The sequence below is a fragment of the Mustela nivalis genome (genome assembly GCF_964662115.1).
Source record: "Mustela nivalis genome assembly, chromosome: 15".
In the NCBI taxonomy this organism is placed as follows: Eukaryota; Metazoa; Chordata; class Mammalia; order Carnivora; family Mustelidae; genus Mustela; species Mustela nivalis.
This window is the reverse complement of record NC_139034.1, coordinates 84,996,372-85,022,555: the sequence shown is the minus strand read 5'-3', so window position 1 is coordinate 85,022,555 and position 26,184 is coordinate 84,996,372. Positions and strand designations below refer to the sequence as shown.

Here is a 26,184-nt window from a genome sequence, read left to right as displayed (position 1 = left end):
AAAGAGTTCCTTCAACAGCTGCTGAAAGAGGCGAGACAGTATTGCCCCAGAACCATAGCTCTGTCTACACACCAAGATCCTGAGGATTAAAGAAAACAAAAATTCTGTATCAGGTTTTGTCAGTGGAAAAGGACAGCTAACCATTCTCCCAGCTCCCCAGTCAGCCTCTCACCCAGTACCGCTAAGTGCTGGCTGACCAGATATGTCTGCGACATCAGATGTGTCCGTGGTAGCTGATGTCGCCTGCAATGCTGGTGTTCTCCAGGAAGAGAAAAGCACCATGTGCCAAAAGATCAGTTAGTACGGATGGCCACGAAATGCATTGAGGACAACTCCAATTTATTCTCACACTCTTCCAATATTACTAAATTTAGAATAAAAGAAAACATCCAAAGGATGAAACAGAATCTGACCAGAAGCCAAACCAACCCCACGGAATCTAAGGGAGAGAACTAGAGAAGAACTGATCCTCAGGCAGGTCAGAAGCATCCAGGTCCCTTTCCTCAAATTTTATTGCCAAGATACCACGTTTCAAGCAAACCCAGGTATCTGATGGAAGACATTTCCAGTACAGAGGTTCATGTGGAGATGAAGGAAGCAGCCTACAAATTAAAAATTGTGGCTGGTCGGAATGAGAAACCTTTGGAAAGTGAAATAGAAGTTAAATCACCTGGTAGTAATTCAGCTTGTCCCTGTGACCTTAGTGTTTCTGAGGATGATTTATTGATCGAGGTCTCTGAGGAGTACAGATTACATCTGAATCTTCCAGAATCTGTGCATACTGAAATGACTACAGCAAAATTTATCAAAGAGAACGCTACATTAATCATCCCAATGTTCCTGGTGGAAGTCAAGAGCATCATCTGCTTTGGGTTTTCCGTGCTAACGGCATGTGAATTACAGGACCTTCGTGAAGGGTGAAGAGACAGTGGTTTATCTTAAACACTAGTTTTGTGATTTTTCACCAAATGATGTTTTTCTTTTTCACCAAATTGTTCTTTTTCACCAAATGATGTTTTCTTATCAACTGTTTTTTTTTTTTTTTTAAGTCACTCTTTCTCCTTCTCAAACTTGGAATGAAACAGAAACTGCTAAAAACTGTATTGCCATGATACACTTGTTTGGAAGGTATTTCTAAAGGTCTTAAGGTAACGAATATAATTTGGGAAATTCTGCTTGTTTCCAGGAAACATGGGAGAATTCTCGGCTTACTGGTCAAAAATAAAACGTTTTTGTCTAGAAAATTTTTACATCAGGGAGATGAAAATAAAAATTTTTAAAAAGCAGAGTTCAGGTGCAGCCCTGAGCTACTACATCAAAGTTGCAATTCATAAGAAGTTTTATTTTGATGTTTTCTGTGCACATTAAAGTTTGAGCACTGTTCTACATTTCTATGGAATGTACTCTTGTTAGCTGTGAGTTAGTGTTTGGTTTTTGAAACATTGACATTGTTTTTGGGAATGTAGAGCCCGCAGAAAAATAACTTAATATTTTATACTCACATGCACACACACATAAACACACAGATAATCTTCTAGCTTCCATCCAGCAGATACAGTTTTACTTTGGGGTTACACAGATGAAATATTATAAGGAAACACTAGACACAATGTCTTTGGTTACCTGAAAAGCAAGATTTCATTAGACACTCTGTGTTTAATAGGACTAAATAGTATTGAAATAAGTTCTTTTTTTCCTCAGTAGTGACCCATTTTCCCTTATTTGTCACATCTATATTTTATGTAGAAATCTATAGTTTTGTTATACTATTATATATAAGTAAAAATTGTGGCCAGGTGAATTTGCTGGGTCTGATTTTTATTGCTCCTTGAGTAAGGAGTGATTGTCCTACACATGCTTTTATTTTCTGATGAATGCTACCAGCTGCAATTTTGGTTTAGTCTTAAGTCTGCAGTAGACTGTAACTTTTCCCTACATGTTTATTACATACGTGTGCAAACATACCTGCACTCAAGCATACTTGGAATTAATTTTGAGCAGCTTTAATAATTTTGTCTGTCAACCTAAGTTCATTATAGGAGCTGTAGAAATTACAGAGATTGGCAGAGAACAGTTCCTACCGTCTGGGGCATTTATAATCTCGTATACAAAATAAATTGAACAGAATCAAAACAAATTGAACAGAATCAAAATAAATTGAACAGAAATCACTTAGGTATGAAATGCAACAAAAGAGCCCCCTGATTACTTTTGGACAGGGGAATCAAAAAGACATTTTTTTTCATTTATTTATTTTCAGCATAACAGTATCATTATTTTTTCACCACACCCAGTGCTCCATGCAATCTGTGCCCTCTATAATACCCACCACCTGGTACCCCGACCTCCCCCCCCCCGCCCCCCCCCCCCCGCCACTTCAAACCCCTCAGGTTGTTTTTCAGAGTCCATAGTCTCTCATGGTTCACCTCCCCTTTCAATTTACCCCAACCCCCTTCTCTCTAACTCCCCATGTCCTCCATGCTTTTTGTTATGCTCCACAAATAAGTGAAACCATATGATAATTGACTCTCTCTGCTTGACTTATTTCACTCAGCATAATCTCTTCCCATACTGTCCATGTTGCTACAAAAGTTGGATATTCATCTTTTCTGATGGAGGCATCATACTCCATAGTGTATATGGACCACATCTTCCTTATCCATTCATCCGTTGAAGGACATCTTGGTTCTTTCCACAGTTTGGTGACCGTGGCCATTGCTGCTATAAACATTGGGGTACAGTATGACCCTGCCATTTCACTCCTGGGTATTTACCCCAAAGATACAGATGTAGTGAAAAGAAAAAGACATTTTTTGATTAACTGGTATCTAATGAACTTTGAAAGATACATGGCATTCAAACAGGTAGAAAAAAGCAAGAGCATTTTAACTGGAGGCAACAGTAGGAACAAAGACAAGAAAACCAAAAATAATGAGCCATAGAGAGAAAATGGCAAATTCCCAGAAAAATAAAGTGAAAGATGTTATAAAAAAAATACCAAAAATTGAAGACTGAGTGCATCACTCACGACTACTCCATGATATGCACATCTTCTAGACTTTCTAAGAGCTTAGGTAGATGAAGGAATTATTCTCATTAATACTGGCAGATGAAAATGCTGCAGTGAATTTAGAAGACAAATGTGCAAAGGCATTTCTTAAAATAGTTAACTACAAAATCACATGGTTTCAGAATGAAAATATCATTGAGGTGTGCCTGGGTGGCTCAGTCTTTAAGCGTCTGCCTTCGGCTCAGGTCATGATTCCAAAGTCCTGAGATCGAGCCCCACATTAGGATCCCTGTTTGGTGGGAAGAAAGAAAACATCATTGGGAGACATCACCCACTTTCACAGAAAGGATAGAAATCCTTGGGGGCACCTGGGTGGCACAGTGGTTAAACCTCTGCCTTTGGCTCAGGTCATAATCTCAGGGTCTAGGGATCGAGCCCCATATTGGGCTCTCTGCTCAGCGGGGACCCTGCTTCCCCCTCTTTCTCTGTCTGCCTCTCTGCCTACTGTTATTTGATCTCTGTCAAATAAATAAATAAATAAATAAAATCTTAAAAAGGAAAAAAAAAAAAGAAATTCTTTCTGATCTCCTTTATGGTTTCCATTCAGGTTTTGCTAAAGTTCATTTCATTACAGGTTTCTTTACTGAAATTTGCAACATAGCTTTTGGAAAGCTCTTTTTTTCCTGAGTTGATTGGAAATCAGAGGAAAGCCGAAAATCAGGAAATCAGAAAAAAGGACAGACCTACTTGTTTGTCCATCCCTGGGTCCCAAATTAAGAAATTGGGATCACGTTTTTTTCTTCTCCTTAAACCTGAGGTTTGTGTATTATATATTCTCTGTCTAAATCGGTATAAAAATTCTGATTACTCTGGTATCCCTTTTTGGACTAGTTCCCAGACTTTTGAGTCTAATGGACCAGTAAATTTAAATCAGATCAAAGGTTTGTCAAGTGATTGCATTTAAAAAAAAATCGCTATCGTGCATCTAATTTCCCTTCTATTACATAAGTAAAAATATAAATTTCAGTTAAAAAGTGGGAAGAAAATAATCTCAGAATTGAAACTGCCCATATCTGACAACAACTTAATCTTGTCATATTTTGTTAAACTATACACAATGTAGTTCTTATGTTTCTCACATTTTTCCATAGATTAGAGAAAATTTCTTTATCATCAAGAGACCAACATTTTGAAAGCACTCTTCTGTGCGACCTCCATTTTGTAGATATCTCTGGTTAAAATGTCCTATCAGAATTGAGCACCCAGACTACCTGGGCAACTCTGTTGGGGAAGCAGCTGACTCTTGATTTCAGCTCAGGTCACTCGATTTCAGGGTCCTGGGATCGAGCCCCCTGTAGGGCTCTGCACTCAGCAGGGAGTCTGCAATTTCCCCTTCTCCCTCTGTCCCAGCTCCTGCAGGCTCTCTCTCTCTCAAAAAATAAATCCTAAACAAATAAACAGACAAAAACTACTGTGCTGTCCACATCGTTTTCCCCTTTTCAGACCTGTCCCTGAGCAGCCACACACAGCTCCTCTTGGCGTCGTCAGTCTGTCTGCTCACCAGGCGCTCAGACTCTAGGAGCCACCACTCCACATCTTTACCTGTGCAGTGAAGTTGTTAAACCTAAAGGCAACACTTGATATTTATTTTTGTTCAGCTGTATCCTGTTCGTTTGTCCTAGTGTTGTGTCCTGTTGAACATTTTAAATTTTATTTATGATGTCTTCAGGCTGTCAAAAAAATTTGAGCAGAAAAATGATATAAAACTCTTCATTAAATATATTCTGTGTATCAGTAGTATGTCATTTTCTCTTTTGCTTGACATAAATAAAAATCAAATCAGTTTTATGTACTTTAAAAAAATTCTGTCAGTTTGAAGTTTTGGCAAACACAGCTTTGTATGTCTTCATCATCTGTTTTTTTTTTATGAAGAGGTTTTTAAAAATAAAAATTCTATATATTTAAGGTATACCATGTGATGATTAGATAGGAATACACATAGTGAAATGATTACTACCATTAAGTTAACCAACATCTCTTCACAGTCAGCACATTCTGGTGTGTGATGAGTGTACAGTATTACTAAATATAGTCATTGTACCTGTATTTTAGATCTTATTTATCCTACATCACTGCAAATTTGCACCCTTTGCCCAACATCCTCCCATTTCTCCAGCCCCTTGTAATCACCATTTTACTCTCTGCTTCTATGAATTTAACACTTTTTAAAATTCCAGTACAAGTGAGATCATATGGTATTTGTCTTTTTCTGTCTGACTTATTTCACTTAGCGTCTTGTCTTCTAGATTCTTCCAAGTTCATTTGTGTCGTCACAAATGGCAAGATTTACTTCTTTCTGAGGAATGAATAATACTTCATTGTGTTTGTATATCTTCTTTATCCATTCATCTGTCAATGGACATTTAGGTTGTTTCCATACCTTGGTTATTGTGAATAATGCTGGAGTGAACATGGTAGTACAGATATTACTTTGAGATACTAATTTCATTTCCTTTGGAGATTTTGGATCACATGGTAATTCTACTTTTAAGTTTTTGAGGAATCTCCATAAGGTTTTCTACAATGGCTGCGCCAGTTTGCATTTCCATCAAGAATATAACAGGGTTCCCTTTTCTTCACGTCTTCTCCAACATTTCTATCTTCTCCTTTTTTCATAATAGCTGTCCTAAGAGATAGGAGATGATATCACATTGTGGTTTTGATTTGTATTTTTCTGATAGTGATTCGTGTTGAGCACCTTCTCATGTATCTCGTGGCATTTGTATGTCTTCTCTTGAGAAATATCTATTCAGGTCCTTTAACCACTTTTTAATCAGGTTATTTGTTTTCTTCCTGTTGAGTTATTTGAACTCCTTATATATTTTGGATTTTAATTCCTTATCAGATGTGTGGTTTACAAATACTTTCTCCCATTTTGCAGATTTCCTCTTTACTATGTTGTTTCCTTTACTGTGTAGAAGGTTTTAAATTTGATGTAATAACACTTCTCTGTTTTTGTTTTGTTGACTGTGCTTTTGCAGTCACATCCAAAAAAGTCATTGTCCTGACCAGTGTCAAGAAGCTTTCTCCCTAAATTTTCTTCTACAAGTTTTATGGTTTTAGGTCTTACATTTAAGATTTTAATCCATTGTGAGTTGATTTGCGTGAGTTAAGGGTCCAATTTCATTCTTCTGTGTGTGGGAAACATGTTTTCCCAGCACCACTTAGTGAAGAGACTACTGTTTCCTCCTTGTGTGTTCTTGGCACTTTTGTTGAAATTTAACTGACCATAAATGCATGAATTTTTCAAGTTTTGGCAAACATAACTTTGTATTTTTTCATCATCTGTTCAACATTTTCAAGAAACGTCTCTGTTGTTTTTGTCATGATCAAACACGTTTAAATTAAAACAATAACAAGAAAGATTTATTATTTTGCTGCCAAGGAACTCAACAACTAATTTGGGGTCAGAAAGAATCAGGAGATAAAATCTATTGGTAACCTGTAAGCAGAAACCATTTTGAAATAGGAAAAATGGCTATAAAGAGTTAGAAAAATAATGACTTCAGGAAGTTAGAAATGTGTAAGGAACCTAGGAAAGACCTTAGATAAGAAGACAAATAACCAAAGGGCAGGTGGCCACAGACCCAGGATTAGAAGGAATATTTCAGAAGAAATTTGTCCTTGTGTGGACCATTTACCTAAAAGGTGATAAGCTGACTATGAACAAATTGTTGAGTCTGAAATCTCTTTGGAAAGATTTAGAGCATAAATGAATTGACTTTAAAAAGCAACTATGAATCTCATAAAATCTGCTTTCATCTTATTAAACCATGGTGCTTTGGTTATAGCCAAAGTATAAATATTGGCTAATACAACTGTGCAAGATAATGAAGAGATTTATAGATTGAAGCTCTTATGTAGAAGAAAAAAAGTGTATGATTTGTGTAATGACTATAGCATTGGATATGTAGTTAAAACATCTGACATGCCATTAGTTACTAAATTCAAGTCATTTGGTATTTTTGTTTCATTGTGTGTTATGTAGCAGTTATTAAGTCTTTCTTATATATGATACTGTTTTTCAAAAATTGACACTGATAAAGTAATCAAAATGAACATATTTTGCAAAATTTAAGATTTATATTTTTGTTATACATGCAAAAATTCTGTGTGCCTTGCTTACATGAATTTCATTTGAGGTTAATTTAAATTATAAATGTCAATGTTTATAAATATGTATAATGTGTTTATAGTCAGTAATAAAGCATTGAGTAAGTCTGAGTTTTTTTAAAGTTATTTATTTAAAGGTGGGCAACCACTTTACAGTCTATAATGTCTGTGAATTTCTGCAGATTATTCCTCATCATGATTTAGCATTTGAGATGTAACTATTTTACAAGGTACTGCCTTAATAGAACTTGCATTTGTTGCATATTCAATACCATTCAGCAGGTGATATATACAGTAGAAAGTTCTATTAAAATTAAGTAGATCTCTTTTAAAGAACAATTGTTATTTTTTATTTATTCAATAAACTGTGCATGCATGAGATAACCCAATCTAATCTTGTAATTGATAAATAAATAGATGTTTTTAAAATAATTATGTCAGTTAGTTCTTTGTGGTTAATCCAAAGACCAGTTATATGGCACCATATAGCAGTTACTTTTTTAATCTAAATAATGTTCTCCAACTCCTTACAAAACAGAGCTATTCTTCAAGGTCACTTTCTCATTATCTTTAACCTGGAAGAAGGCTTCCATAAGAATACAAATGTGACCTCTCTTTTACCTCTACCTTGGGCAAAGCAATGTGAAATATTATTGGAACATACTCTGCTGTTTTGCTATGAGTCTTACAATAATTTACCCACTCCATAAAGGTTAAGTCATGTCATCCCACTAAAACCTGCTAAGCCTACAAAATAGATTATTTTATGGTAAAGCAGCTTTCCTTTCCAAGTGTGCTTTGCCCTAGAGGAAATGAAGTTGCCACTTTAGAATGCTCAATAACACGTTCCGCTCAGCACTGTAACTCACGGAGATTAATCAGTTTCTGCTCTGTTTCATCACTCAGTCCAGAGGCTTCCAAATTATGGCTGCCAACCTTCAGGCTGTACCTATGCACTCGAGGACACAGTCTTTAAAGCAGGTTTTCTCCATTTTGGTTTTGGTTTTTGTCTTCCATTATGTATATAGAATAGATTTTAAAATCAGTTATTTCAAATTTAGCAATTTTTATGCTTTTAAAGAAAATTAATTTTCCTTATAGAAGTTTATTTTCTAATTTTAAGTATTTTATTTTATGATATTTTGGTGTAAAGGACTTCCATGGTAACACTTAAGAAAATACCACTTAGGAGCTAAGATTCTCTACTAGAATTGCCCACTTAAGTAATACAGTGTAATTATTATTTTAGCGGAAATCTAATATTTACTTTGTTACTTATCACCGTAATATCACAATTTGTGAATTTTTGTTTGCTTATTGCTTTTGATGTTAAAGAAATCTGTGACTAACTTTTAATTCATTTTTCTGCTTTTTTTAAACATGAAAATAGGAATTCGTATTATCCGTATCATTCTAAATACATTCTAAAATGCATTCAGATATAAAAAGCTAAAATGGATTATAGTTTATGAAGAGACTTTAGAAAATGTGACCCAGCTCAATTTGGTATGAGTTAAACATGAGTTATATCGTCTTGTCCACCTTCCTTGAGAAATTTCATTCCCATGGTTGCTATGTGCGGGACCAGACAGACCTTCCTGGGAAGCTTGAGGTTCTTGCTGCGTATTCTGGTCCTGGTGGATGTGTCCCGGCAGATGATACACGGAGCCTCCAGACCCTGCTCTCCACACGTCGCAGCCATTGGCCACATGTGGCTCTTGAGCCCTCGAAACGGTGTTAAGTAAGATGGAGGGTGTGAGGTTTTACAGTTTTATTTCATTTTGCTCAATTAAATTAAATAATGGATTAAAATTAGGTAGGCAGTGTAAAGTAAATTTAGATCAAGCATACATTTCTTGTTTTGCTAGGACTGTACTTGACCTCTGACATTTCAGCCTATGAGTAAGACATGCTGCAAATGTAAAACACAAGATTTCAAAGATAAGGTATAAAACGGGAAAGTAGACCATCTCAGGGAAAATTTTTATTTTGATTACATGCTGAATGATAAGATTTTGGATATATTATATGAAATATACAACTAAAATAAATAAAATAAACAATTAAAATAAAATATACAATCAAAGTTAATTTCATTTGTTCCTATTTCACTTATTTTTTTTGAAGATTTTATTTATTTATTTGACAGACAGAGATCACAAGTAGGCAGAGAGGCAGGCAGAGAGAGAGGGGGGAAGCAGCCTTTTTCACTTTTTTAACATGGCTACCAGAATAGTTAAAATTACCTATATGGTTTGCATTGTATTTCTGTTGTGTGTATTTCTATTACGTATTTGCATTGTATTTCTAGTGCAGTGGTGGTTCAGGTGTTGGAGACTCTGGTAGTTCTCTGCATGCAGGGGAACTTGGCAGCAAATTCCCACAAAACTTAAAATGTCCTCTGTCGTTATAGATCCTTTCAAGAGAAAATCACTTATGATGCCGATTTCCCAAAATATGTTTTTGGCAATGTCCATGAGATTTCTTAGGGCTTGAATATGCCACATGCCATGTATATCTAAATATTATACCCTCAGGCAGCTCCCCAGATTCCAGGGAGAATCGCCACGTACAGCATTCTGCGCATCAGATGATCAGGGGCGCTGCGTGGCTCAGTCCGTTGAGCATCTGACTCGTGATTTCCACTCGGGTCATGATCTCAGGGTCATGAGATCGAACCACCTGTCAGGCTCCCTGCTCAGCAGGGAGTCTGCTTGAGAATCTCTCTCCCTCTGCCCCCACCTCCCAAAATAAATTTTAAAAAAATCTTTAGAAAACAAACAGACAAAAAGATGATCAGCTGTTGGTCAGATATAACATGATGCTACTCATTTTGTTGCTCGTCTTCTATTCTGATATCATTTGTGATATTATATAATGTCCCCATGGACGTCATATATATATATATATATTTAATTTTTTACAGATTTTATGTATTTATTTGGCAGACAGAGAGCACAAGTAGGTAGAGAAGCAGGCAGAGAAAGAAGGGAGCGGAGTGGGGGTGGGGGGAGCCGGCTCCCTGCTGAAGCAGAGCCTGATGCGAGGGCTCGATCCCAGGATTCTGGGATCATGATCTGAGCCGAAGACAGCGGCTTAACCCACCTGGCCACCCAGGCGCCCTGTCACATGGACATTTTATATTGACACTATATGGAGTTAAATGCCCTTTATCAGCCAGCTGACGTTAGATTCCTCACTTTCTTTCTCTCATTCTTTCCCTCATCCTCAGACTCATCCTTGGCAGGTAAAAAGAACACATAACACGAGTAAATCAAAGAATGTGTGTGAGATTCCCTACCCCAGTATTTAGCACACAGATTTTCATATGCTAAACATTTCTAATTTTTATTACTAGCTTCAATTAAATATTCAAAGCATTAAGTTAAATACCAGAGGGCATTCAATTCTTCTGATTCAAAAATTATTTCTGACTAATGAGTACTAATTAATTCTCAGGTCAGTTAACAAACATTTATTGAGTTTACATTGTTCAGGGAATTGTGTTGTCAACACTGGAGATTCGGCAGAAATAGAAGCACATGAAATTTAATAATCTGAACTCACAGAGAACAATTGTATCAGTGAATGAATGCAGTATATTTAGCAAAAAAAAAAAGCCAATGCTGGTATAGCATACAGACTTGTTCATTTATTATTTTGAGATTTCCATTCTGTTTCTTATGTTAAACAGGGTATCTTGTGTGCAAGTGCAAAGCAACCATTTGTACATGTAAAGTAATGCTGAGTTTGTGTCTTATGAACCACAAACTCCAATCGAAATATTTTTACATACTTCGACTTAGTAAAGTATATAAAATTACCTCCTGGGAAAGCAGATGGACTCGTACTTCATGGAGTTTACATGCTTCTCATTTTCTTGTACCTTTTACTTTTTTCAGAGTGATTTGACACATGACATCCCATTTGCTACTTGATAAAAAATGGGGAATTTGGGATATTTTTGGTAAAATTACTGTAGTGAGGGGTGCCTGGATGGCTTGGTCAGTTGGGTGTCTGACTCTTGGCTCAGGTCATGATGTCAGAGTCCTGGGATTGAGACTTCTGTCGGACTCTGCGCGCAAGTCCGTTTGGGGCTGTCCCCTCTTCTCTCCCTCTCCTCCTCCCTCCTCGGAACTCTCTCTCTCTCAAATACAAAAGAAGTCTTTCAAAGAATACTGTAGTTGAGATTCAACTTTGTCATTTTGTTAGAATTGAAATCCTCACTTACAAAACAACCTGAGATCTTTCAACGGAGAGCAGCTCGCTTAAGATGCTCCTGATCAGCAATTGGAACAGAGACAGCATTTGGTGAGACAAAATTCTTCTAGGAAATGTGCTGCTGACTGCATGCAAGAAACAGATCAGAAATAATTAAATTCAGAATTAAACATTTTACCTTTAAGTTTCTTTAACTTTAACTTTTTACGATCTCAGTAGAGAGTCATATATAAGTTTTAACAGTGAGTTATTTGATTTAAAAAATGTCCAGGGGCTCCTGGGTGACTCAGTGGGTTAAAGCCTCTGCCTTCAGCTCAGGTCATGATCTCAGGGTCCTGGGATTGAGCCCTGCACTGGGCTCTCTGCTCAGCGGGGAACCTGCTTCCCTCTTTCTCTCTGTCTGCCTCTCTGCCTACTTGTGATCTCTGTCTGTCAAATAAATGAAATCATTTAAAAAAAATGTCCAGAACTCTCCTTGAAGAAGCACTACTCTTTCCTTCAGGGTTATCTTCCAGAAAACTCTTTATGACATAGGTTTAGTGACCAGTGTTGAACAAAAGTGAAAGACACGATGAGTGTGAACAAGATAAAAGGCAGAAGGGAGGCCAATAAGTGGGAGACAGAGAGAGGGGAATGGGGGCGGGGAGCAAAATCCTCTCTATTTTGTATCCAGTGGGTTGGGTGACAGTGATGGCGTTGGGTCAAGGCTGTATACCATGTTCTTGGCCCGGGTTCTGTCCCTGACAGCTCTGGAAATGTCCTTTCAAGCCTCAGGTAGTGGCACCTTGGGGGATAATGGCACAGGTGTGCCGGTAGTCTCCGTCCTTACCACTTAGGCCCCTCCCAGGCTGTGAGCTGGGGCTTGACTCTGGGCCCTTAGATGTTCTCATGGACCTGGAACAGAGTGACAGTGATGGGGCTTTCGTGCTTCGTAGGTTACCGAACACACCTGTTGTGTTACATGTTTTTAGGCAATTTTATAATTTCACTACCAGTTTTCTGTGAGGCTCAAAGACTGTGCCTTTAAGTTCGGGTCATGGTTTACATGTTCACAAATGTTCAGATAGAAAGTAGAAGCTGTGGTCATCTTTTGGTCACATTCATTACAGTAGGCACCTGTTCTGTCCCAGAGTGAGGGCGAGACTCCTGCGTGAAGGGCAGACACTTCACTCTTCCCTCGCTCTGGTTTTGGGGAAATCTGCGAATGTTTGCCTGAAAGGCCCCGTTCAAAGAGTTATTCCGTCGTGTCCCTTCCCGATTAAATCTTGGGAAAAAGCTTCAGAATTTTAGTACATCTCCAGCAAAGATATAGGAAATGACTGTGTAAGAAATCAGGCTTTCCCACGGCAACATCCAAGGTAAATAGAGAGGAACCGCTAATGCCGTCGTGGATGACATAAAGAACAATCGATCTCAAAAGTCCGTGCTAAAACAAAGTGCTAAACAGTGAAAAATCGAGTGCTCTAATGGAATGTTTTCGTGTAATGTCTTCAGAGGAAGCCTGATTCTTTCCCCCATGACAGAATATCTATTTCCTTTAGACACAGATTGAGTCATCAATATTTATTAAACACCCTGAGGTGAGCCTGGGATCTGAGTTATTGCCTGCCTCACTGGCCACGATAAATAATAAATATTAGCGTGAGTTCGAGAACAGGAATACCCTGATTTGAGGGTGTTTTTTTTTTATCAGAAAAAAAAATAACATAGGTCATGATGAATATTTTACAATTTAAAAATTTTTTTTTCTCTCTCTGTGAACCGCTTTATAAAATAAACAGGAGCAAGAAGCCAGGTTGGAGCTGTGTTGGCTAAGGAGCGGGAGGCACTTCAGGGAGGATGTTAGAACTTCAGGGAGGCACTTCAGGGAGGATGTTAGAACTGGGTGCCAGCAAGCACCTGGAGTGTGTCTCCCGGGCTGCGCTGGGACGGAGGTGTCAGCTGACTTCTCTCCTCGATGCAGCCTCCCACTGTGTCGGGAGACTCCCTGCCTTCAGGCTTGCTCTGCCGCACTTTCTATATAGGTAGAAAGAAAACCTTGCCTCAGTGGTTTTAAGAAAATAATAAAACCACAGGTTATGTTGTTTCTCCGTGACCTTGCGTTCTAGTGGCAGTGAAAAGCCAACTTTGAGTTTTCGGGCTGCAGATCTTCCCGTGGTAGATCGGAGTACCCATCGCGTCGTGTTTGGTAAGAGATTTCTGCAAACGTTCATCAGGGTTCCGGCCCGCTCGCGGCCGACGAGGTGGTTATGGATATTAATGGAAGAGAATGAAAAAGCCGTGCGGTTGAATCGTTCATTCGGGAGTGTCGAGGGCTCCCGGGTGCCAAGCACCAGGAGAGGGATGAAATGTACAAACACATCCTTTCCGCTACGTTCTTCTCAGCCCAGAGCGCAGTCTGAGGGTTTGCAGTCTTGGACACTTAAATTTGTCTTGGTGTTGAATATCTCCATGCTAAACCGTGGCAAGGGAGAATATGCATGAATTTCAAACGGGAATTTATCAAACTTCCATACAAATACCGCTTTCACAGAAAGCAGATGTCTCAAGTTGGGATGGCCCGCAGACCAAGGAGTGAAACCTAAGGGCAATCTCAGGGTTGTTTCGAGATCCTGGCTGCAGAGGGAGACGCGTGGATCGCACGATTCACACAGACCAGTGTGCTGAAATGGGCTGCGGGCACGCGTGCCTGGCTTTCGCCCTGCTTTCTTTAATCATTAGTTCTGGGCTGATAAACGGCACCTTTCTTCTGATGAGTGAATTCTGTATTTTGAGGGGTTAACACCTTTGGCTAAGTTTTGGCCTTGGGAATATCATTTTTTTAAGGCTTTGAATACTTCTTTATGCTTCAACAACAGTGACAGTAACTATCCTCAATCATGTGCTTAATATTCTCCAGGCCCCGTTCTGGACTTTAAATGCATTATCTGTTTGAAGCCTCCCCAGCCTGTGGGGTATGTCTTCTTTCCTTTCTCGCGAATGAAAATGTTCACATCTTAGAGGATGAAAGAGCCTGCAAGATCTCATGTTGGATTAAACCCAAGTCTGTCTGAGTCAAAGCCTTCTCTGTCTGCTTACTCTCCGTGTTTCCTCCTCATGTCCTTGACCTACAGCCGGCCAGGCTGCTTCTAATACACACACCTCTGTCATTTCTTTTCCATTTTTTCTGTTGTAACCTTAACCCTGGCGTCATTATTTGCTACCTGGACTGTTGGGCTAGCCTTCTAGAGGACTCCACAGCTCTCTTTCCTGGTGCTAATCTACTTTACACAGTTGGATGATCAATTTTCCTAAGGCACATGCAGATCGTGTCACTTGCCTTTTAAAAGAAATCATTAAGGCTTCCCATGGCCTCCACAAAATAATCATAGTTCTTGGTCAGATACACGGTATGCTCTGTGTCTAGTGTTCAAGTCCCCTGCCCAACTGTCTTCCTCCTAACCCCTTTCACCGATCACAGGGCCAGACAAACAGAAACACTGTGTTCTCCGTGCAGATCTGTCCCACAGGCCCCATATCTTTCTCATCCCTTTTACTTGGTTAGGAGTATCCTCAGTTTCTTCACGTCTCTATCCTAACCATCACTCGTGATTTAACCCGATGAAGTTTAACCTACAGCAATGGCCTTGGGATAGAATCCGTGGTTCCCTTCTTCATTAAATGCCCTCTCACCTCAGCTGATGCTTCAGGCCCGTGAGCTTCCCCGGTGCTCGATCTGCACTTGCATCATGACCTCTGTTACTGTGGGTGTTATACCAGAGTGATTTTAGTGTGCCTTTTCCTACCAAAATATAAGCACCTTGTCCCGGAAGTTGACCAAAACAAGGATTTGAGTGCAAGTAATTTATTTTGGAGTTGACCCCCTTGTGGGGGAATGGGAGGTGTGTGTGTGGGGGGGGAAGGATGTGTGTTAAGGAGCAGGTTGATGCTCTGAGAAAGTGAGATTCAGTCCTCTGGAAATCTGTGACTTTTTGTGTGTTCCTGCCAGGGAGGAAAAAGCTGGGTTCTTTGTATGCTGAGTTCCCTTTGGCACTGGGTGAGGGCAACACCCGGGTAAACTTAGCTTCTCACCTTCCCCACTGGGTCTGTGCAGTCTGAGCCAGGCAAGCCAGAGGAAGCACTCAGGGATGGGACCACGGGCTGTGCCTGGGAAATGTGCGTGCCAGGAAATGTGTGTGCCGGGGAAATGTGTGTGGGTCTGACTGACCACGTCTGCTGCATGCCTCCAGGGCAAAATTTTGTGATTTATCTCTATATTCTCAGTGGTGTCCATAATGCTTTGTGTGGATAGTGCATTCACTCATTTGCTCCTTCATTTAAAATGATCTACCTGGTGTCGGTTAGAGGCCAGGCCCTGTGGTCTGGGGGCTGTGGCGATAGCAGTGAACAAGACGGATGTCAGTGGGGCTCATGTGAAGTTCACACATGGTGAGAAAGGGTCAGGAAAGAGGGAAGGAAATAAACAAAGGGGTATTTCTGTACCTACTAAATAAGGGATGCTTGTAAGTGAAATTTTGTGTCTGTGCTAAGTTAAAGAAGGAAAAACTACACCAAGAGAATTTTTTAAAAACCTAGTTAGTACAGCTTCAGGATTGAGATGCATGCCAGTGGGCATGATTGTAAATGGCTTCTTTTCACATTAAAAAAAAAAAATCCTACCTTATTTACTTAAAGCATTTTCTTCAATTAACATATAATGGTTTTAGCTATAGGAATTCAGTAAGACTGCCTTTCAGAAAGACCATAAAAAGGTGTTTAAGCAGTTGCTCAATAGCTGTTTCTGCAAGATGAAAGCATTTATCCTTTTTCATAACTTTATCCACAAAACAGTAATTAAATTAAAAATAAATTGATTATGTCCTTGATCAATTTATACTTTTGCAAATATATCTCCTAGGAAAGATTAAATTATTTTCCGATGTAGAACTGCTATTTTAGTAAGGTTTCCCTGTGTCATGGTAGGGAGTATTCTAACCACGTTTGCCATGGGGGATACCAACACTCAGAGAAAGTCGCGAGAGTTGACGGAATTCAACATCCAATTAGCACCAGAACCTAATGTGAGGAATAAATATGGGAACTGTATGTCAAATATGCCATTGATAAGTCCATGCATATTGACGTGAATGAATTATCTTAGTATTGAGTTAATCTTGTTGTTTCATAACTAACAAACATGGCATCTAGCATATACTAGGAACACATTAATGTATATTGAATGAATGAATGAATAAATATGATAGTCACTGCCATTCTAAGCCTTAAATTTAACAACATCTGAACATGTTGTCTGCTGCCTTAATGTGCACCCACCCCCACTTCAATCCACATTTTTGTTTACATTTCTGAGCACATACCTGATCCCTCGCTCATTCACACATTCACTGTAATCTTATTTTTCTGACCCCCAAGAAAACTGGCAGGAACCAACAGAGCATTCACGCAGTTGGCAAACCATTCTTGGATTAGTGTTGCATGCAGAATGCTGCCGATTTATAAAATGATCATGTGGACAAAGGGAGTACATTCACTAATGTCTGAGAGTTGTCTAGGTTACTAATCATTTGATTTATGGTAAAGTAGGTGAAACTAATATTAAACACTTCTAGTTTTATAATTACAGATATTAATGTTATTATACTTCATGAATCTGAAAGGTGACTAGTGATTAGTAATATGATGACAGATGCTGTGTAATTTCAAAAAATTCACTGTAAATGACATTTCATTGATTTTTAAGTATTTCTTCAATAAATCTCCCCAAAACCAAAAGTAGTCATTTCAAAATCTCTGTTCTTTAATCTCCAGAGATAAAGAGAGCAGACATAATGTTATCAGCAGATACCTCACCAATTGGGTCTATCCTGATTCTATTCTATGGCTTTGTTTCTATTACTAATGGGATATTCTCATTCTGCATCTGTCTTCCAGTGGGAAAATGCAGTTTTCCATATTCATACATTTTTTTATCTAAGATAATATAAAGACATTATTTTTGGAATATAATTTCCACAAAGCGTATATAAAGTTGTACTGGTTTGAATACACAGTGAAGATCAGCTCCCTCAGGCCCTAGTAAATAACACAGTCTTCCTTGTGTAATCCGTCTCTCGGCATTAGTCCAGTAATACATTAGATGTGTGTTTGTCACCGTAGGCTCCTGATGATTCAGTGGGGTCAATACCAGCAGGTGAGTGTTTGTCCAGTGTATGGCCAGAAAATCTCTGCAGTCAGATTTTTGAACAAATGAGATCTTTGATGATAACATTTAAACTACACTTTTCTTTTTTTTGCAAATTATACACAGCCCTTTTGAATAAGTATTGACTCCATTTCCAACTGCCTTTTTATTTACGTATTTCAAAGTTGTGGTGGGAAAAGCTTTTAATAATCTGTCGCTATTGAGCAGAGTGGTATTGTCCTCATGTCCTCGTGCATTCCCGAGGTGGTGATCACTTAACTGGAGTCAGAAGTCAGGAGGATGAAAAGGAGTTTGGGGACAGGGAATGAGGAGAAGCAGAGAGATCAGGGAAAGTGCAAACTCGTGTAAGACTCATACAGTTGAGGTACCATTGGTCCCAAGGAGGCTGTCCATCAAGGTAATTTTATACAGAACATATAAAAGCTCGTCAGAACAGAAAATTGTGACTTTTATCCAAAGCAAACTTCTCATATGTATAAATAGATATTCATTGACAACATTTGTTTTCCTGAAGATTTTATTTATTTATTAGAGAGAGAGTGTGCATGTGTGAGCAGGGGGACAGGCAGAGGGAGAGAGAAAGGGAGAATCAGATTTTCTGTGGAGCATGGAGCCCGATGTGGGGCTTGATCCTAGGCCCCTGGGATCATGACCTGACCCGAAGGCAGAGGCTCAACTGACTAAGCCAAACTAGGCATCCTAATCGGAAACATTTTTTTTTTTTAAAGAATTACAGTATCCTTTTCTTTTGTGGCTAGACAAAAATTAAATGTGTATGCTATTAGTGTTTTTAAGATTTTATTTATTTAGAGAGAGAGACAGTGAGCAGAGGGAGGGCAGAGGAAGAGGGAAAGAGAGAATCACAAGCAGACTCCATGTTGAGCATGGAGCCCAACGTGGGGCTCAGTCTCAGGACCTTGAGATCATTACCGGAGCTGAAATCAAGAATCAGACACTTAACCAACTGAGCACCCAGGCACCTCACTGTAAACAGTTTTAATAAGAATTCTCAATAAAAAAAAAAAATCAAGAATTCTCAAAAATATCGCCAAGTTTCTCCTAGAAACAACACTTGAATGAGAACAGTGATAAGTAGGTGATATTGACTTACCTTTCATTCTGTTGACTTTCCACAGCAAATAGTGCTGAGCGCAGACATTTATATTTTTAAATGTATTAATGTTTCACCTTAGTATCAAACTGAATGAACTAGTACCATCTTCACTGCTTCTTCTGTGCTCATATTTATGGCTCTGCAGAGATTTTGTACTGTCCAAGTGACTTCATGTGTTTTAATCTCTCTCAGCTCCCAAATCATACTTGGATGCATTTTGTATTCTTCAGAAAGAATATTCTGACCTCTGCATTAAGAGAAGAAGGAAATTGTTTCTGCTAGACACACAAATGATACGATGTATCACATGCAATACTTTTATAGTTAATTGATACCTCACATAGAAATGTGAAAAGAAATCTACAGGTAATTGGGAAATGTTTCTCTATTCTGGTTCCTTTAGCTCCTCTGGGAATTATTTATTCAGGAGTACACAGTGAAACTAAATAAAATTCAGTACTCCTTTTTCCAGAAACCAGCAAATCTTTTAGGATTAAGAAAAAAAATGAGTTTAATATAGGAAATGTAAGTGGCTAACAAACATGGAAATTGATTACATATCATTATCAGAGTTATACATATTATATTAATAATGATCTTCCAGTTTGTCCCATAGTATAGAAATCAATTAGTTTTAAAGTGAGCATATCAGATGCTATTTAAGATTCAGTGAATGGGAATTCTGCCTTGCACTGAAATGTGGATAAAACCTATTTCATAAGTCATTTGGCTCAGTAAGCTTATAAATATTCATCACTTTTGACCCAGGAATTTCATTTATTGTTAGCTACATAATAGAAGCAATAGCAGACTATTGAGAAATGGTCTCATGAAATCATTAATAATAATCACAAAACCCAGAAACTACATTATGGCTAATAAGGAGGTTACTGGTGCTTTTGTGGGATCTACTGTCCTGTAGCTGTTAACAGTGCTGTTTACAAGGACTTAGTAATAACATTTTAATGTTGAGAACAAAGGAACATCATGGAAAGGTTGATGTGGTCCTCAGCTGGCTTCCAAAACTGGTTGAACCAGGCAAACCATGAAATGACAGTTCATGGAAATATATGTAATTAGAAACACAGACCTGTTCCAGGGGTTGAGACAGGCCACTGGTACCTCTGAGTCTCCCTTGCCAAGTTAGTGTAGGAAACAGGAGGTTAATATGGTGGGGTCGCGTTCATTTTGTTTTTTCTCTACTAAATTTCGGAGAAAGGTCTTGTCTGTCTCTATTTGGACCTTCTTTGTTAGCCTTCATTTTCCTCCTCTTTCAGTGCCTCTTCAAACTCACAATTAGCTTATGAGTCTTTGATTCCGTCCGGCTTTTTTCATAATTTGTTAACTAAAAGCACTAACTTAAATGACCAGAATTTGTAGGCAGCAGGATTGAGCTGAAAAAAGGGACTGTCTAAAAACGCTTACCCCTTCTTAAAAAGATTTTATTTATTTATTTGACAGAGAGAGAGAGGGATCACAAGTAGGCAGAGAGACAGGCAGAGAGAGAGGTAAAAACCCTTACCATTTGAATGGTGATCTAACACCCGAACTAACAGTGGGAATATAAAATGTCACTTGGGGCCACACTCTGTACTTGCTCGTGTAGTAGAACCAACAGTAGGTACATTTTAAAGAGATTCATAACTAAGCACCAAAGAATGAGCAGGTTTGCTGCTTATTTGTGCCGATTTAGTCCTGCCTGTGAATTGCAGCATCTTATTTTCAGGGAAAACTCCTGATGGTAGCAGTAGCAAGGGTGTAATCAACCTGTGGGAATAATCCAATGAGCGAACTCCAGCAGGGAACATTGTAGAGCCTACGACCCACGGCTGCCACCGCTGCCACCATGCTCTCGCGAGGGTGTCCAGATTTCCCACACGCAAGGGCGCAACTGTTGGGTACAGCTGTGTGTGCGTGTGTGTGTGTGTATGTGTGTCTTGGTGCACTTACCAAAGAAGCCATAAAACACCACCTTCATTCTCCTACTTTCCATTGGGCTGTAAGTCCTGTCCTATCACCAGTCAACACTGGGTTATGGTCCCTGCCCCCAGGGTCTTCGCAGTCTACTAGGGGACATAAAATTAATACAAAGACAACTTCAATACAAGGTAAAATGAGAAAATGCCGAGAGAGGCCTAGGAGTCATAATAGAGAAAAATTACCAGCAAAAGATTAGGAGTTCAAGAGCGCATGGCAGTCATTCTCGGGTAATACTGTGATCAGAAACTCGGCTGTGATCAATAACTCATCAATTAGCTATGTTGATTAACCTTCCAGATCCCAGGGCTTGTTGTGCACCCCCGTTGTCCTCACGCCGTGAACAGTTTGTGGCCAAGGGGATGTCGAAAGAGAAGCCTGTCTTCCTTGGACAGTGATCTGTCAATGACATGAATTCACAGTTTCCAGCTGACAGATATCTGTACAGAATCTACTATTTTTACTCACAGGGTAAGATACTTTAGGAAAAACTTTAGGATTTTGTGACCATGACTTCTAAAGGGGTCTGTTGGAGGCAGTGCGGGGAATCCTTTCGCTCTTTCCTCTTTTGCCACTTACCCTTCTCCTAGCTCCACCCGAGTAGAGAAAAACGAAACATATGTGCATTCAGATGGGGAATTTGGAGAGGCGAGCTTCTGTGGTTTCATAGTATCTTCCTGAATAAAGTGGGCTAGTCAGCACACTAAAGCCAGGAGCACAAGGCAAGCTGCCAGAACTCAAATATTGGCTGAAAACATTTGGCCACTCTCTGCAAATTAATTATTTCATTCATCCAGCCATGTTATAGTCCTGATCACTTGGAATCTTGAGATGCCCGTTACTTAGGCCGTCACAAAGACATGTTGGCGTCTGTGTGCCCTTGCTGCGAAGGGGAGCTATGACGTGATGAAAACCAAACCGTGTCATGAACATCCTCTGTCTCTGGGACTCTGATGAGAGTAGGTGATCTTCGTTGGGGTTCCCACCAACTGGGTCAAGTCTTGATCCGTGCTTTGAGCGATCCGTGTTTCTCGACCAGGTTTGCGGATAGAAAATCAGTTTTGTGATGCAGGCAGGCTCTCCCTTTCACACCTATCTTTTCTGATCCCAGGCCCGCTGGCCTTTGACCCCGTGGATACCCAGGTGGCACTTGGCTTCCCAGCCAGCTAGCACAGTCTTGCTTCCCCTCCTAGGGGGGATCTATAGCAGCATCTGCAGTTTGTGCTGTAATGGTGCAGAGAGTGTCCTGTGTGAGCGGAAGCAGAAATAGACCTTCGTTTGGAGAGTCTAATGTAAGATTACGTATGCAGATTGCTGGTGTACAGTGAGAGGACAGCCAGTGGTAGGCATCATCATTATTAGTAACACGAGTACATTCCACACCTTTTAAATTTCATCCTAGTAGTGTTTTTATGAGATAAGCATCGTTATTATATTATATGAAAAAACTAGACTCAAAGAAATCAGTGTCTTATCCATGACACCCATCTATTGGCAGGAGGGGCTAAACTGCATCTTTCTGGACCCAAAACTTAAAAGGATATATTTTTTTTTGAGACTATTACTATTGCAGCAGAAAAGCAATATATTTTCATTATTCTGCAGCTAACTCTTGGCTCCTTAAGTTCACTGTGATACTGTTTAAGGCATTAAAAAAATCTTCAGATTTTCTCTTGCCTCACAGTGCCACCCCATCGATGCTCCCTACTGATGACCTTCCCCGATGTCCAGCTGAAGGAGTAACCATGACTGATGCTGCTCTACGTATAAGCATAATTAAGTGACGTGGTAGCAAGGCCAGGTTCTTCTTTGTATGTCTCCTGTCATTTGCCTTCTTATTCTGGGAAGTAGATACGAATTATATGCTAGGAACAACTTTGATATCACACGGTAGCTATATAAATTAAGCTTTACTGATGACCCTAGTGGCTTTTAATGTCATAGTTTTTCTACCAGGTTTTTTTTTTTTAAGTCATTGATTTATCTTCATTATGAAGACTACTAACAAGTAAAACTTCTTTCCTTAGTTTTAAGGTAATACAAATATATCCCTATATTAGACAAATACTAATATATGCCTTTGCTTTTTAAAAAGGTAATAGAGGGTTCCCCTTTCTCCACATCCTCTCCAACATATGTTGTTTCCTGTCTTGTTAATTTTGACCATTCTAACTGGTGTAAGGTGATATCTCAATGTGGTTTTAATTTGAATCTCCCTGAGGGCTAGTGATGATGAACATTTTTTCATGTGTCTGATAGCCATTTGTATGTCTTCATTGGAGAAGTCTCTGTTCATATCTTCTGCCCATTTTTTGATATGATTGTCTGTTTTGTGTGTGTTGAGTTTGAGGAGTTCATTATAGATCCTGGATATCAACCTTTTGTCTGTACTGTCATTTGCAAATATCTTCTCCCATTCCATAGGTTTTCTCTTTGTTTGTTTGGTTTTTTTTTTTTTTTTTTACTGTTTCCTTTGCTGTGCAGAAGCTTTTGATTTTGATGAAGTCCCAAAAGTTTATTTTCGCTTTTGTTTCCTTTGCCTTTGGAGACATATCTTGAAAGAAGTTGCTGTGGCTGATAGTGAAGAGGTTACTGCCTATGTTCTCCTCTAGGATTCTGATGGATTCCTGTCTCACGTTGAGGTCTTTTATCCATTTTGAGTTTATCTTTGTGTACGGTGTAAGAGAATGGTTGAGTTTCATTCTTCTACACACAGCTGTCCAGTTTTCCCAGCACCATTTATTGAAGAGACTGTCTTTTTTCCACTGTATATTTTTTCCTGCTTTGTCAAAGATTACTTGCCCATAGAGTTGAGGGTCCATATCTGGGCTCTCTACTCTGTTCCACTGGTCTATGTGTCTGTTTTTATGCCAGTACCATGCTGTCTTGGTGATGAGGGGATGTGGAGAAAGAGGAACCCTCTTACACTGTTGGTGGGAATGCAAGATGGTGCAGCCTCTTTGGAGAACAGTGTGGAGATTCCTCAAGAAATTAAAAATAGAACTTCCCTATGACCCTGCCATTGCACTACTGGGTATTTACCCCAAAGATACAGATGTCGTGAAAAGAAGGGCCATCTGTACCCCAATGTTTATAGCAGCAATGGCCACGGTCGCCAAACTGTGGAAAGAACCAAGATGCCCTTCAACGGACGAATGGATAAGGAAGATGTGGTCCATATACACGATGGAGTATGATGCCTCCATCAGAAAGGATGAATACCCAACTTTTGTAGCAACATGGACGGGACTGGAAGAGATTATGCTGAGTGAAATCAGTCAAGCAGAGAGAGTCAATTATCATATGGTTTCACTTATTTGTGGAGCATAACAAATAGCATGGAGGACATGGGGAGATGGAGAGGAGAAGGGAGTTGGGGGAAATTGGAAGAGGAGGTAAACCATGAGAGACTATGGACTCTAAAAAACAACCTGAGGGGTTTGAATTGGCGGGTGGGTGGGAGGTTGGGGTACCAGGTGGTGAGTATTATAGAGGGCACGGATTGCATGGAGCACTGGGTGTGGTGAAAAAATAATGAATACTGTTATGCCGAAAATAAATAAAAAATAAATTAAAAATAAATAAATTAATTAAAAGGTAATAGATTCAAGGTGTTTTAGTATTTATGTAATTTTGCTTTTTAAAGCACATCAAGATAAAATTAAATGTATGTAACTGCAACCTGTTGAAATCTCCACGTGCCCCAAATTCCATCACTGCCTGTAGAAATTCAACAAGAAGACAAAATAACTGAAATTTAAGCCACTTGGACTAAACTAAAGCCTTCAACCTGGTTATAGTATGAGTTTTTGTTCTTGAGCATAGCTCAAGAGGCTCTGCGGTAAACCATGGGGACATTCTGGGAGGTGTTGATGGGAAAGTGGTTCTCAAGGTGCTGCTTGAGCTTCTGCAGCCTGTGGGTACCTGGGTGGCTTGTCGGGTACCTGGGTGGCTTGTCGGGTTAAGTGTCCGCCTTCAGCTCATAGCACAACCGCGGGATCCTGGGATCAAGTCCCGCATCAGGCTCCCAGCTCAGCGGAGACTCTGCTTCTGCCTCTGCCTCTCCCTCCTCTCATTCTCTCTCTCTCAAATAAATAAATAAAATCTTAAAAAAAAAAAAAAACCCACTTCTGCAGCCCAACATCCTGGGTCACTCAGGCTGGTAGAGACTAGACATTTGTCTAATTTAAGAAACTGCCATAAGGAATGAGTGACTAATGTACTAGTGCTCCAGGCTTTTTTGATCCTAATAGAAGAATTTATTAACCCAAAGAAATGCCCAGTATTCTAAAGGATTTGAATGAAGGTACTTTTGATCCAGGAGTTGCTTCTCTTTCTCAGGGGTCTGCCTTTATGTAAATCACGAGTTTTCATATTAATCCAATGAATTAACAGTTCTTTTCCCAAGCACTGGTGCCCTCACTACTGGCTCCTAACCTTTCTCTGAACTCTAAAAATAACTCAGAGTAAATGAAGTTTCTCCTGAGCAGGTGAGCTAGATAAACATTTGCATGCACATATCTCTACAGAAGAAAGGGGAGGCTTGGAGGAAAGATTTGTTGATGAAGACCTGCCATGTATGTTATTCTTTGTGTTTAAGTGTTCTGTTTTAAAGATGTATATTGCTTTGCATAGTTATTTGTCATGACCCCAAAAGCAGGCAGGGAGACAAAGCCTCAGCTCTTGCTATTAAGAAAAGTAGGTTAGCTAGCAAGAGTCCCATTCCCTGGAGGGGCAGCTCACTGGTCAGCAAGTAACCTTCCCCCAAACTGCTTGAAGGACATCTGGGAAGGAATGAGTGGGCAAGATCAAGTCATTTCTCCCTAAGGGTGCAGTGCTGGTGCACCAAGCCTCTGATGTCCCAGGGACATTGGTCCATCCTGGGGAAGATGACTTTTCTTCAGTGGTGCTGCTGGGAGGTCTCTCCAGTGTCTGGCACCTGGCAGGGGGGATACTTTCTTGTATGGCTCCTTCCAGACCCAGGCCCCCTTGTTATTGGGGTCTCTTTGCCTATGCAGACTTGGTGAGGCTCCTGTGTCCACTCGGAGTAAACACACATCTTTGCCAAAAGGTGGAGGGCAGGCTGCTCCTTCTCTCTGCCTGTTGTTCCACCAGCTTTTATCTCCTCCTGCTGAAGAACAGAGGACCCGTTCAGGAAAGTTAGCATCCAGACTGCGGCAAGTGCAGGAGAGAGCAGAAAAAAACAAGCAGAAGGACGAAAATTTTCCTATCATTGTAATTCCAAACTGGGAACTCAGAATTCCCACCAACTGATGAATATAGGGATATATTATGTGTGATATATGTGAATATGTGTGAATATGTGTGAATATGTGATAGATCCCTATAATGATTAGAATCCTGTTGTGGAAAGCAGTGAAATATGAGTCCATGTACAACGTGGTGAACCTTGGAAACGTGCCCAGTGAAGAAGTCAGGCACAAAGACCATGGATTGCATGGTCCCACTTACATGAAATGTCCAGAA

The 26,184-nt window shown here is 39.6% G+C and overlaps 1 protein-coding gene and 1 pseudogene across 4 annotated transcripts in view; both read left to right on the top strand.

Annotated features, from left to right (window-relative positions):
- LOC309848915 (PIH1 domain-containing protein 2 pseudogene) overlaps nucleotides 1-921 on the top strand; it is a 33,953-nt pseudogene extending 33,032 nt beyond the window's left edge. The window contains exon 2 of the transcript in view: nucleotides 77-921. The product of the transcript in view is annotated as a PIH1 domain-containing protein 2 pseudogene (transcript). The remainder of the gene's footprint in view (nucleotides 1-76) is intronic.
- Nucleotides 1-26,184, top strand: part of NALF1 (NALCN channel auxiliary factor 1) — a 654,803-nt gene that overhangs the window by 138,213 nt on the left and 490,406 nt on the right. The gene's annotated exons all lie outside the window — the stretch shown is intronic.